The sequence below is a fragment of the Pristiophorus japonicus genome, chromosome 31 (assembly GCF_044704955.1).
Source record: "Pristiophorus japonicus isolate sPriJap1 chromosome 31, sPriJap1.hap1, whole genome shotgun sequence".
Classification (NCBI taxonomy): Eukaryota; Metazoa; Chordata; class Chondrichthyes; family Pristiophoridae; genus Pristiophorus; species Pristiophorus japonicus.
In genome coordinates this window covers 3289931-3302220 of record NC_092007.1, presented here as the reverse complement: position 1 = coordinate 3302220, position 12290 = coordinate 3289931, and the positions used below count along the sequence as shown (strand labels likewise).

Below are 12290 nucleotides of genomic sequence, written 5' to 3'. Positions count from 1 at the left end.
GTAGAGAATTCCACAGGTTCACCACTCTCTGGGTGAAGAAGTTTCTCCTCATCTCGGTCCTAAATGGCTTACCCCTTATCCTCAGACTGTGACCCCTGGTTCTGGACTTTCCCAACATTGGGAACCTTCTTCCTGCATCTAACCTGTCTAAACCCGTCAGAATTTTAAACGTTTCCATGAGGTCCCCTCTCATTCTTCTGAACTCCAGTGAATACAAGCCCAGTTGATCCAGTCTTTCTTGATAGGTCAGTCCCGCCATCCCGGGAATCAGTCTGGTGAACCTTCGCTGCACTCCCTCAATAGCAAGAATGTCCTTCCTCAAGTTAGGAGACCAAAACTGTACACAATACTCCAGGTGTGGCCTCACCAAGGCCCTGTACAACTGTAGCAACACCTCCCTGCCCCTGTATTCAAATCCCCTCGCTATGAAGGCCAACATGCCATTTGCTTTCTTAACCGCCTGCTGTACCTGCATGCTAACCTTCAATGACTGATGTACCATGACACCCAGGTCTCGTTGCACCTTCCCTTTTCCTAATCTGTCACCATTCAGATAATAGTCTGTCTCTCTGTTTTTACCACCAAAGTGGATAACCTCACATTTATCCACATTATACTTCATCTGCCATGCATTTGCCCACTCACCTAACCTATCCAAGTCACTCTGCAGCCTAATAGCATCCTCCTCGCAGCTCACACTGCCACCCAACTTAGTGTCATCCGCAAATTTGGAGATACTGCATTTAATCCCCTCGTCTAAATCATTAATGTACAATGTAAACAGCTGGGGCCCCAGCACAGAACCTTGCGGCACCCCACTAGTCACTGCCTGCCATTCTGAAAAGTACCCGTTTACTCCTACTCTTTGCTTCCTGTCTGACAACCAGTTCTCAATCCATGTCAGCACACTACCCCCAATCCCATGTGCTTTAACTTTGCACATTAATCTCTTGTGTGGCACCTTGTCGAAAGCCTTCTGAAAGTCCAAATATACCACATCAACTGGTTCTCCTTTGTCCACTTTACTGGAAACATCCTCAAAAAATTCCAGAAGATTTGTCAAGCATGATTTCCCTTTCACAAATCCATGCTGACTTGGACCTATCATGTCACCATTTTCCAGATGCACTGCTATGACATCCTTAATAATTGATTCCATCATTTTACCCACTACTGAGGTCAGGCTGACCAGTCTATAATTCCCTGTTTTCTCTCTCCCTCCTTTTTTAAAAAGTGGGGTTATATTGGCTACCCTCCACTCCATAGGAACTGATCCAGAGTCAATGGAATGTTGGAAAATGACTGTCAATGCATCCGCTATTTCCAAGGCCACCTCCTTAAGTACTCTGGGCTGCAGTCCATCAGGCCCTGGGGATTTATCGACCTTCAATCCCATCAATTTCCCCAACACAATTTCCCGACTAATAAAGATTTCCCTCAGTTCCCCCTCCTTACTAGACCCTCTGACCCCTTTTATATCTGGAAGGTTGTTTGTATCCTCCTTAGTGAATACCGAACCAAAGTACTTGTTCAATTGGTCTGCCATTTCTTTGTTCCCCGTTATGACTTCCCCTGATTCTGACTGCAGGGGACCTACGTTTGTCTTTACTAACCTTTTTCTCTTTACATACCCTTTGTCCTCCTCTGCTGAGTTCTAAATTTCTCCCATTCCCCAGGTTCACTGCTATTTCTGGCCAATTTGTATGCCACTTCCTTGGCTTTAATACTATCCCTGATTTCCCTAGATAGCCACGGTTGAGCCACCTTCCCTTTTTTATTTTTACGCCAGACAGGAATGTACAATTGTTGTAATTCATCCATGCGATCTCTAAATGTCTGCCATTGCCCATCCACAGTCAACCCCCTAAGTATCATTCGCCAATCTATCCTAGCCAATTCACGCCTCATACCTTCAAAGTTACCCTTCTTTAAGTTCTGAACCATGGTCTCTGAATTTACTGTTTCATTCTCCATCCTAATGCAGAATTCCACCATATTATGGTCACTCTTCCCCAAGGGGCCTCGCACAATGAGATTGCTAATTAATCCTCTCTCATTACACAAAACCCAGTCTAAGATGGCCTCCCCCCTAGTTGGTTCCTCAACATATTGGTCCAGAAAACCATCCCTTATGCACTCCAGGAATTAAATGCTGGCAATTATGCTCCTCTCGAGCCTCCTTCCTACTTTCCTTATGTAACTCTATCAGCATAAACCTCTATTCCTTTCATCCTCATTTGCATGTCCAACTCCCCTTAAATGCAGCTGTACCATTTGTTTCAACTATTCCCTGTGGGACCGAGTTCCACATCCTCACCACTCTCTGGACAAGTTCGTTCTGAATTTCTACTTTGATTTCTTGTGACTATCTTATATTGATGGTTTCATTTTTGCTCTTCCCCACAAGTGGAAACATACTCTATCTGTGTCTGCTCTATCAAAACCTTTCTTAATGTTAAAAATCTCTATTAGATTAGCTCTCAGTCTTCACATTTCAAGAGCAAAGACACCGAGACTGTTTATCCTTTCCTGAAAGATATAACCTCGCATTTCTGGAATAATCATTGTAAATCTTTTGAGCTCCCTCTCCAGTACCTCTCTATCCTTTTTCTAATATTGCGACCAGAATTTCACACTTGTGGTCTAACCAATGTTTGAAACAAATTTAGATAATGTTGATACCAGAAATGCAAGGGTATATCTTACGATTAAATTAAACTGCCAGCCGCCAATATGGGTTTAACAGTTTGTTTTGATTTTAGTTGCAGAGGAAATCGAACAATAAACATTTTAACACCCTCTGTAAAATACAGAAGTTGTTTTATTTTGGGACGTGAAATTTTCTCATTGAATTTAAGCAGAAACCATCAAATATGAAAGCGAGAGGGGGAGGGATGGAGATATCAGCATTGATACTATGAACGAAGAAGATGATAACAGTGTATACAAATACTGCTGCAATAATATCAATTTGACCGCAAATGTTTTGTGGGTCTTTGCTATGTCAAATAAACAGTTTGATGTCTTAATGGAAAGAGTACACAAAACAATGTAATGTGGATACATCGAATGCAGATCAGTGAGTGTTGCAGCAAAGAACAAACTGTGGGAGCACCTTCACCACACGGACTTCAGCTGTTCAAGGAGGCAGCTCACCACAATCTTCCCAATGGGCAATAAATGCTAGCCTTGACAACGACGCCCACATCCCAGGAACTAATAAAAATATATATTCGACCGTTGCATGTTGAAACAATTGTTGCAGAAGTGAAACATACGGCATCCATGTTTGTTTGACGCAGAAATAATTACACCCCATTACCACATTCATGACAATGATGAACTGATCTGATCCGTACAATTCTCCCCAATTCTCCTCATAAGTCAACCCCCTCATCCCCGGAATCAACCGAGTGAACCTTCACTGACAAGACACGGGTTGAGTTATTCCTCCCGAGCGGATCGCTCCTGCTGAAGTCAGTGACAGTTTCGGACAGTGGAGAGTACACTGTTACCATGATAAGAAGCACCGGCAGTTAAACAACAGCAACCATCACTCTGCTTGTACTGGTAAATGGAAGTTTTTTTGTGGAGAGAAGGTTGTTTATAAATTGTTTAATTGTATTCGTGTCCCAGGTCATTCTTCACCAGTTGTATAATCAGTTTTGGAGCAATACTAAAATATAGTAAACCCTGCAGCCAGTATCACTGTCACTGTGCAGCACCCAGTCCAGCAAGTAACCTGATCGCTTTGTTTGATGTGGAAATGTTGAAAAATGTAGACGAGCCCCAGGCATCCTTATCCTGCAATGTTACTTTACCAGGAATGAAATGAGATCGCTGTCACCCCACAGTGTTACCTTCCAAAATCCAGTCGTGAACACAACTAGCAAATGTTGCAAATGCCCAGTGGATCAATCAGCACCTTACAGAAAACCAGGCGGTGACGTTACACCGGGCATTGCTGCTCAGCTGGGGACATGTTTTGTGAATAAAGAGCGAATAGGCCTATTTCAGTGGAATTAGCAGATACGAATGCAAGTACGGAATGTGCAACATCTTGTGGCAGATGTTAAATGCCGAAAGAAGTAAAAATGGGAACGTAGAATCACATTGGTGCGTTAATAAAGAAACACAGCTGAACATTCACCACGTGTACAAATGATGAAAATATCTATAAATAAATATATCTATAGACCAGTCAGCTCAACATCAATGGCAGAAAAATAATGGAATCCCCACTAAAGGAGAAAGTAGAAGAATGTCTAGAAAAGAAAAATATAATAATGAATAGCCAGTATGGATTTCAGAAGGGAAAGACTTTCTTGACTAAATACATTAACATTTTTGAAGTGGAAGTGCAATAGATGTAACAGAGTTAATGCAGTAGATGTAATTAATCTAGATTTTAAAAAGGCCTTCGATAAGGTACCACATGGTAGACTAAGGCAGATGGTCAGAGAATGCGAATTCAGGGGATAGATGGAAGAATGGGTAGCTAGCAGGTTTCAAGAAAGAAAGCAGAGAGTAGGGGTAATGGGTAGCTATTCACAGTGGCAGAAGTTGGGTAGTGGTGTTTCACGAGGATCAGTGCTGGGACCACTATTGTTCACAATTATATTAATGATTTAGACTTTGGAACCGAAAACACAAGTTCTAAGTTTACGGATGATACCAAATTGGGGGGATAGTTAATACTGAGCGGATGGAAACAAATTACAAGAAGACATTAATAAACCTGCACAATGGGCATATCATTGGCCAAATAAATTCAACATAGATAAAAGTGAATTATTATATTTTGTTAGGAAAAATAGGGAGGTCACTTATCACTTGGAAAGTGTGTTTGGGTGGGGTAGAGTAGCAATGGGATTTCGGAGTACACATTACACTAGATCATAACAAAGCAAACCAGGCACTAGGGGTTATTCCTAAAGGAATAGAATTGAAAAGTAGTCAAGTTATGATGATCTTGTATCCAACCTTGGTTAGACACCACTTGGAGTGCTGTATATAATTCTGGTGACATAGTATAGAAAGAATATAGAGGCACTAGAGAGGGGGCAGAGAAGATTTGCAAGGATGATAACAGAAATGCGAGGGTATATCTATCAGGAAAAGATGAACAGGCTGGGACTGTATTCACTTGAAAAAAGAAGTCTGAGTGGTGACTGAATAGAGGTCTTTAAAATCATGAAAGGTTTTGATAGAGTATATACAGTGAGACTGTTTCGACTTGTGTGGAAGAGTATAACTGGAAAGCCATAAATTCAAGATAGTCACCAAGAAAAGAAATAAGGAATTCAGAAGAAAGTTCTTTACAGAGAGAGTGGTGAGAATGTGGAACTTGGTACCCCAGGGAATAGTTGAACCGAATAGTATAGATGCTTTTAAGGGGAGGCTAGATTAGCATATGTGGGAGAAGGGAATAGAGGGTTATGCTGAGAGTTAGATGAGGAAAGACGGGAGGTGGCTCGAGTGGAGCATAAATGCCGGCTTGGCATGTTTGCACACATGGCCTGTTTCTGTGCCGTATATCCGATGTGATCCTATTTATTTCTATGTATCTTCTAGCTCTTATTGCTGATTGTTTTTATGATACATGACCAGTACAATCATGACACACTGATCTGTTTATGTACAGTTGCAAAATTTTAATATTCCAGTAAAGTAGAAAACATTTTTTTATTTGCTGCAGTGTCTCTTTCGAAACTTTTGCTGTCACCCAATGTGCTGCTCGGTTGTGTTGTGGTTTCTCGCCTTTGATAGAGGAAGCCGTTAATAACAACATGGTGGCTGGTGCAGTGAAGCCTATGGTGATTGATTGGTAGCTGAAGATTAAAGTTTTGTTATAATTCAATCCTGTACTTTTAAAACATAACTTATTTTTTAAAGAAGCTCTTGAATGCGTTCAGTTCTTTCATATATATCAATTTTTCTCACTTTGGTTGCCAAACAAATTCATCATTCGTTGGTTGCTTCTTGCAATGAGTCAGAAATTCTAACTTCCGAAAGAAAAGCAACTTCTGTATGTTTCTGAGAGTGTTAACAATAGATAATGTTCATCTTCCTCAGCAACTAACACCCAAACAAAGTGATAAACCCTCGTTGGCAGCTGACCGTTGCAATAAATCTCACACTATGTATGAACAAGATGTTAAAAACTTCTAATTCACTACATATTTATTGCACTTCCAACTTCGTCATGATCATGAAGTTTGCTCCCTTCGTATAATGAATGTACAGTTCAGCAAAGAAAACTTTTGCCAGAAAGGATATCAAAATATTCTGTTAAATCAATGATTGTAAACAGAACAGACACAAAAGCCTCCAGTATATTTCCAACTTCTACCTTGTTCTGCAATCTGGTTGGGATATAGAAGACATAGAATAGTGATAAGATACATCGATTGGCAGATTGTAACAAGGGGTGTTCCCCAGAGATATGCTATGTGGCCTCAACTTTTAACCATATTTACTAATGACTTGGATGAAGGAATAAAAATATGCATTTCCAAGTTTGCAGGTGATATTGTTTTGGAGGGACAATGTGAAGCAGCGTCGGTGTGAACTGGAGCTTTGAAAGCGTTACATAGATTAAATGAGTGGGAAAACCTATGGCAAATGGAGTTCAGTGTGGGCAAAAGTGAGATCATCTCTATACTGTTTACAGCACGGAAACAGGCCATTTTGTCCCAATATTTCCATGCCAAGGTTTATGCTCCAAACAATCCCCTTTGTTCCCAAGAATGAAGAATCGGTGTATTTTCCAAATAGTATGAATCATCGTAACATGAGAAGGTAATTCAGTGCAACGAGCCCTTTCCATCTTTCAATGAGATCATGGCTGATTATGTGGCCTAACTCCATCCACCCAACTTGACTCCATATCACGGAATAGTCTTGGCTAGCAAAAATCTATCAATCTCAGATTTGAAATGATTAATTGAGCTAGCATCTACTGTTTATTTGGGGAGAGAGTTCCAAACTTTTACCACCCTTTGTTTGAAACAATGCCCCGTAATTTGTGGTCACCAGCGAAGCAAAGCTGCTGGCCCTGAACAATGTTGCCTACAAAGAACTCGCGAGAAGTTTGTCATTTTTGACGTGCTGTTGAGATCAGTGAGAATTTAGTACCAATTCTATAGCGCGATCTGCTGTGATGTCAGAAAGCTGTCTAAGCAGCCAATCACAAACCCGAATTCTCACAGACAGGGAACTAGGAAGTAAACAAGCTGCTTTTATTCTGACACTTGAAAAAAGTTACAGAGAGCAAAACAAAGATTGGTGCTCTCACATGAGACAGAGTTCAATCAGAAATAAAGATAAACAAACATTTAAAAAAAAAATTTTTTTAAGCATCTCACAAATCGCAATTTTCATTATTTTGAAGATAATTTGACACTCCACAAAATTAAAGTTAGCTTTTCAGGTACATAGAATTTGGTTATGCAGTCAATAAGCTGGTGGGAAAGGAGATGTGGGGTGATCAGCAATGATAGCTGAACGGAAGTTCTCAATCTTAGCGATCAAGAAGTCGATGAGCTTCATTCAGTTGAAGTTGGAGGTGAGGGTGGAGGGAGCAGGGGATACAGGTATAAGGAAATCGGCGATAGTGGTGAAACAAAGTGCATGCATATTATTGTTTCCCAGAATTATCCCAGATCAATGGGCAGTGTTCAAACAGGAAAATGAGACTTGATGTTGCCTAGCCACATCTGGTGATGGATGATTCAAACAGACTGAAACATGCACATCTGCATCCCTGACAAAACAAAGATTGGTGCCATACCAAGGGGAATAATCAGGGTGGGAAAGCTTAAAGTTTTTTCTGGGGAAAGATACATAATACATGGAGCTGAGGTATTGATTGACATCATCATAAGTGGTCCCTCAAACGAGGATGTCTTGCTTCCACATGAGTTCACAGATGTTTCAATGAAGGACACGATATTCCAGTCCTAAACTCCTGTTGAAGGGGTGGAAGATGCCTGTGCGTGGATTTTTTTAACGTGTGGTGACCATTGGACATCAGCCACCACATGCGCTTGACAGAGGTAGGCCTTTTTCAAGTGGCAAGAGTTAACCAGGATGACTGGAAACCAGCTCTGCTGCACGGACCTGGAGCGCCACACATATTGCAGTGTGGGCTGCCCCTGGGCCCTTGGCTCTTCTGGGCCCCATACCCTCATTTGCCGCACCTCCGCCATGATCTCTCGACGCTCCTCCGCCACAAACATTTGCCGCACCTCCGCCACACTCTCTCGCCACTCCTCATCGTTAGCTGCAGATGTACCATGTCGAATGAAAGACCAAAGGTGACTGTTAGCAGTTTGAAAGTGATATTTACAACAATTTGGGGCAGTATTTTCCAGAGGAACACACAGACGGAAATGAATTTGGAAGGTGGTTAGGTGACTGTGTTGGGAAGAGATACAGGGAAGTACACAGACTGTGAATCAGACTATGGAGATCGAGAGGACATGACAAGGTTGAGGGGTGGACAAGGCCGGACTTACGGTTTGGCGATGTGGCCACCTGCTCATGGATCATAGGTCAGGGGGGCAGTCAGGGTCAAGAGGGTTGTATGTAAAAAAATTACAATAAAAAGTAATAATTCAATGAAAAGTGTTCAGGCATAAATGTATCTGCAAGCTAGAATTTGGTAGTAAGTGTTAATGTTCATCTGGGACAACGTGGTTATCTATAAAATGAAAGGACTGGTTAAGAGCAGTGCAAATATGAAAAAAGATTGTAGTGGGAATGTTCCACATAAGGAGATACATTGCTTTGAAATTGATTTATGTCCGCAAATCACGTGATGTGGCATAACGTGAGAAATGTCTTGTAACTTGGCGGTTCTCTGTTTTTGTTATTTCGTGAAAATTGCAAGGAAACAAAATGAGTGAAGTATCTAAAAAGATGCTGCCAGGGGCACAGAACAGGAAACGGAAAACTCAGTTAATGCCTGCAATGAAGAAAGATGCAAACGTGATGGAAACATACTTGAAATCTGTTAATGACAAACCGCGCTGATACTACTGCACACTTCAACTCAAAGAAAGGGCCCCAAAATATAAGTTCGCCCAAAGCGACATTGTCGCCAAGACTGGCGCTGTCGATGGCAATGAATATTAAAAGAGATTTTGCATCTAGCAAGAGGTTTATTGAGGTCAGAAGGGGACTTAAAACAGAGGAGAGAAGACAAGATGGCTTAAGATGGAGAATGAAATCATGAATATGAGGAATGGTTCAGTAGAGGTTGAGCGAGTGTACCTCCTTGACAATCTTAGGATGGGGCTGGGTTTGCAGAGAGCATTAACTTGAAGAGACAGGTGAGAGAAGTATCTTGCAGCAACATCGTCTTGAATTCGTTGACCTTCTGTTGCAGCCAGTCACAAACCAACATTGCCCTATGAGTCACCAATACTGTTAACGTCTGTGGGAACAAAAAATACAGGCAAAGTTGACTCTACGTTTGTGTGAATAATTTCAGTGAAACACGTTCGGTATGAGATATTGCACAACGCCGCTGAATGTATTGTTTTTGTAATGTACATCCACAAAATAGTCATGTCACACTGTCCACTCTCATGTCTCCAGTCCGACACTACACGGTTGACATTGAATGCCCTGAGGGCAACTCGGGATCAGAGATAAACACTGCCTTGCCACGTCATACCTATATCCTGAGAACCGATAAAAATATCTACATTTTCTTCCCGGTATGGTGGATCAGTTGTAAAATGATCTACTGACATACCTCATCAGATCACTGTAAACTGACAGATCTTGCAGCTGTAATCCCTGTCTAAAGTAAAGAAATGGTTCTGTTTAGATAACAGATCGGCCGAGAAATAGAGTGCAGCAAAAGAGAACTGAAATGAATTTTTTAAATGAAAGTGACTACATTAAAGACTAAACAAGATAATTTTCTTACCATGTAAATGGAGGTTTCATCAAGTGGTTCCATAGCTCTCTCCTGTACAAAAGCAATTTGATGATAAATATTGTAAACAGTTACACCATGAATCACATGTAGATGCTTCAGATATAATGGCTAGCATAACATCACATATCCCGAGATAAAAGTTAGAAGAGCTTGTTTACATTATCCGTCCCACAAACCAATTTGGAGGAGATAAATGTTCAATTTTACTGCTGGTTGGGACAAGAGCAATACTGCATTGAATGCCCATTTTAAGCTCTGCACGATATTTATTTCGGTTGTAAAAGCGAAAATTCGGTCCAATATTCTGTATAGCACCAGAAACATTTTTGGATGATTGTAAAAACCCAGCTGGTCCACTAATGCACTGAGGCAAGGATGCTTGCCACTCCTACCCTGCTCTGGGTTATTTGTTACTCAAGTTTACTGCTACTACAGGAACCATGACTTCGATGGTTGCAAAACAGCACAGATTCCCTTCTGTTTACCGGGCTCACCAATATAAGACCACCCTAAGTGGAGGAAGAGCATCTGGGAGGGCGCTGAGCACCTCAAGTTTCACCACCGAGAGCATGCAGAAAGCAAGCGCAGGCAGTGGAAGGAGCGTACGGCAAACCAGACTCCCCACCCACCCTTTCCTTCCACCACTGTCTGTCCCACCTGTGACAGAGACTGTAATTCCCGTATTGGACTTTTCATTCAACTAAGAATTTACTTTTCGAGAGGAAGCAAGTCTTCCTCGACTTCAAGGGACTGCCTATGATGATGAGTATATTAATGCAATGGCACCAACCTTTTACTTTCTTGGAATATTTTCATAGGTCCCTGCTGAGGTCTCACCGATTGTTACAGGGTTAACTATAGGAATAGAAATCATTTAATCAACCGTGAAAATACAATCATAGAATGATACAGCGCAGAAACAGGATATTTAGCCGAACCAGTCCATGCCAGCTGTTATACTCTCGAGTCTCCTCCCGTCTTTCCTCATCCAACTCTATCAGCATAACCCTCTGTTCCCTTCTCACACATATCCCTCTCTAGCCGCACATTAAATGCATCTACTCTATTGGCTTGAACCACTCCCTGTGGTAGCGAGTTCCACATTCTCAGCACTTTCTGGGTAAAGAAGTTTCTTCTGAATTCCATCTTTGATTTCTTGGTCACTGTATTATTTTGATGACCCCGAGTTTTGTCCTTCCACACAAGTGATAACACGCTGTAATACCTAGCCTATCATAACATTTCATAATTTTAAATACCTTATTTGGTCAACCCTCGTCCTTCTCTAGTGAAGAGAAAAGAGGCACAGTATGTTCGTCATTCCCTGATAGGTATACCATTGTATTTCAGCAATCATATATTATCTTCTCACTCTCCAGAGATTTTATATTCTTTCTGTAAAATGTTGACTAGACTTGTACACAGTACTCCAATTATGGCATAACCAAGGTTCGATGCAAGTTTAAAATAACTTCATTACTTTTCAATTCCAAACTTTTCAAAATAAACCCTAGTGCTCGGTTTGCTTATTCATAGTGTTGCAAAACTATGTCTCTACTTTTATTGATTTTTGTATGTTTACTCCGAGATTCCTTTGCTCTTCTGTCACATTTAATTTCAGATTTTCCAAGTAATATGTGATCTCACTTTTTTTTCTTACCAATATGAAATACCTCACATTTATCTGCGTTGAAATTCAGTTTCAAATTACACACCTGATCTGCAAGTTTCTTAATGTATTCCTATAATTTGTGGCACTCGTGTTCAGTATTAACCATCTACACAATTTGGTATCATCTGCAAATTTAGAAATTGAGTTTTCGATTCCAACGTCTAATTGATTAATGTAAATTGTGAACAACACTGGTCCCAGCACTGAGCCTTGTGGAACAGCACTATTCACCTTCTGCCTCTCTGAATAGCTACCCTTTACCTCTAATCTCTGCTTTCTGTCTTAAAGAACACTCACTGTCCATTGTGTTACTTACAGATTGCTCATTCTCTGAACTTATTCATTAATCTGTTATGTGGTACCTTATCACAGACCATTTAAAAATATGGATCAGTTACATCTACTACATAACCCTTGTCTAAATTCTCTGTTACCTCTTCAAAACATTCAATGATTTTGGTCAAGCACAAATTTACCTTTTGAAATCCATGCTGACTATTCATGAATATATTTTTGGTTTCTAGATGTTCTTCTATTTTCTCCTTTCGTCAGAATTCTATTCATTTTCCTACCACCGATGTTAAGCTGACAGGTCTCGAGCCTGGTTATCTTTCATCTCCTGTATTAATTATCCAATAAAGAGCTATCTAATTAATCTGGATTCCT

The 12290-nt window shown here is 40.8% G+C and overlaps 1 long non-coding RNA gene across 1 annotated transcript; it reads right to left on the bottom strand.

The window, feature by feature from the left end:
• Positions 1 to 7367: 7367 nt before the first annotated feature.
• Positions 7368 to 10919, bottom strand: LOC139240318 (uncharacterized). The gene is made up of 5 exons (XR_011588708.1): positions 10743 to 10919; positions 9941 to 9982; positions 9764 to 9811; positions 9277 to 9439; positions 7368 to 8284 (listed from the first exon to the last, which is right to left on the bottom strand). It is a non-coding gene; the product is annotated as an uncharacterized lncRNA (long non-coding RNA).
• Between the last annotated feature and the right edge of the window lie 1371 nt (positions 10920 to 12290).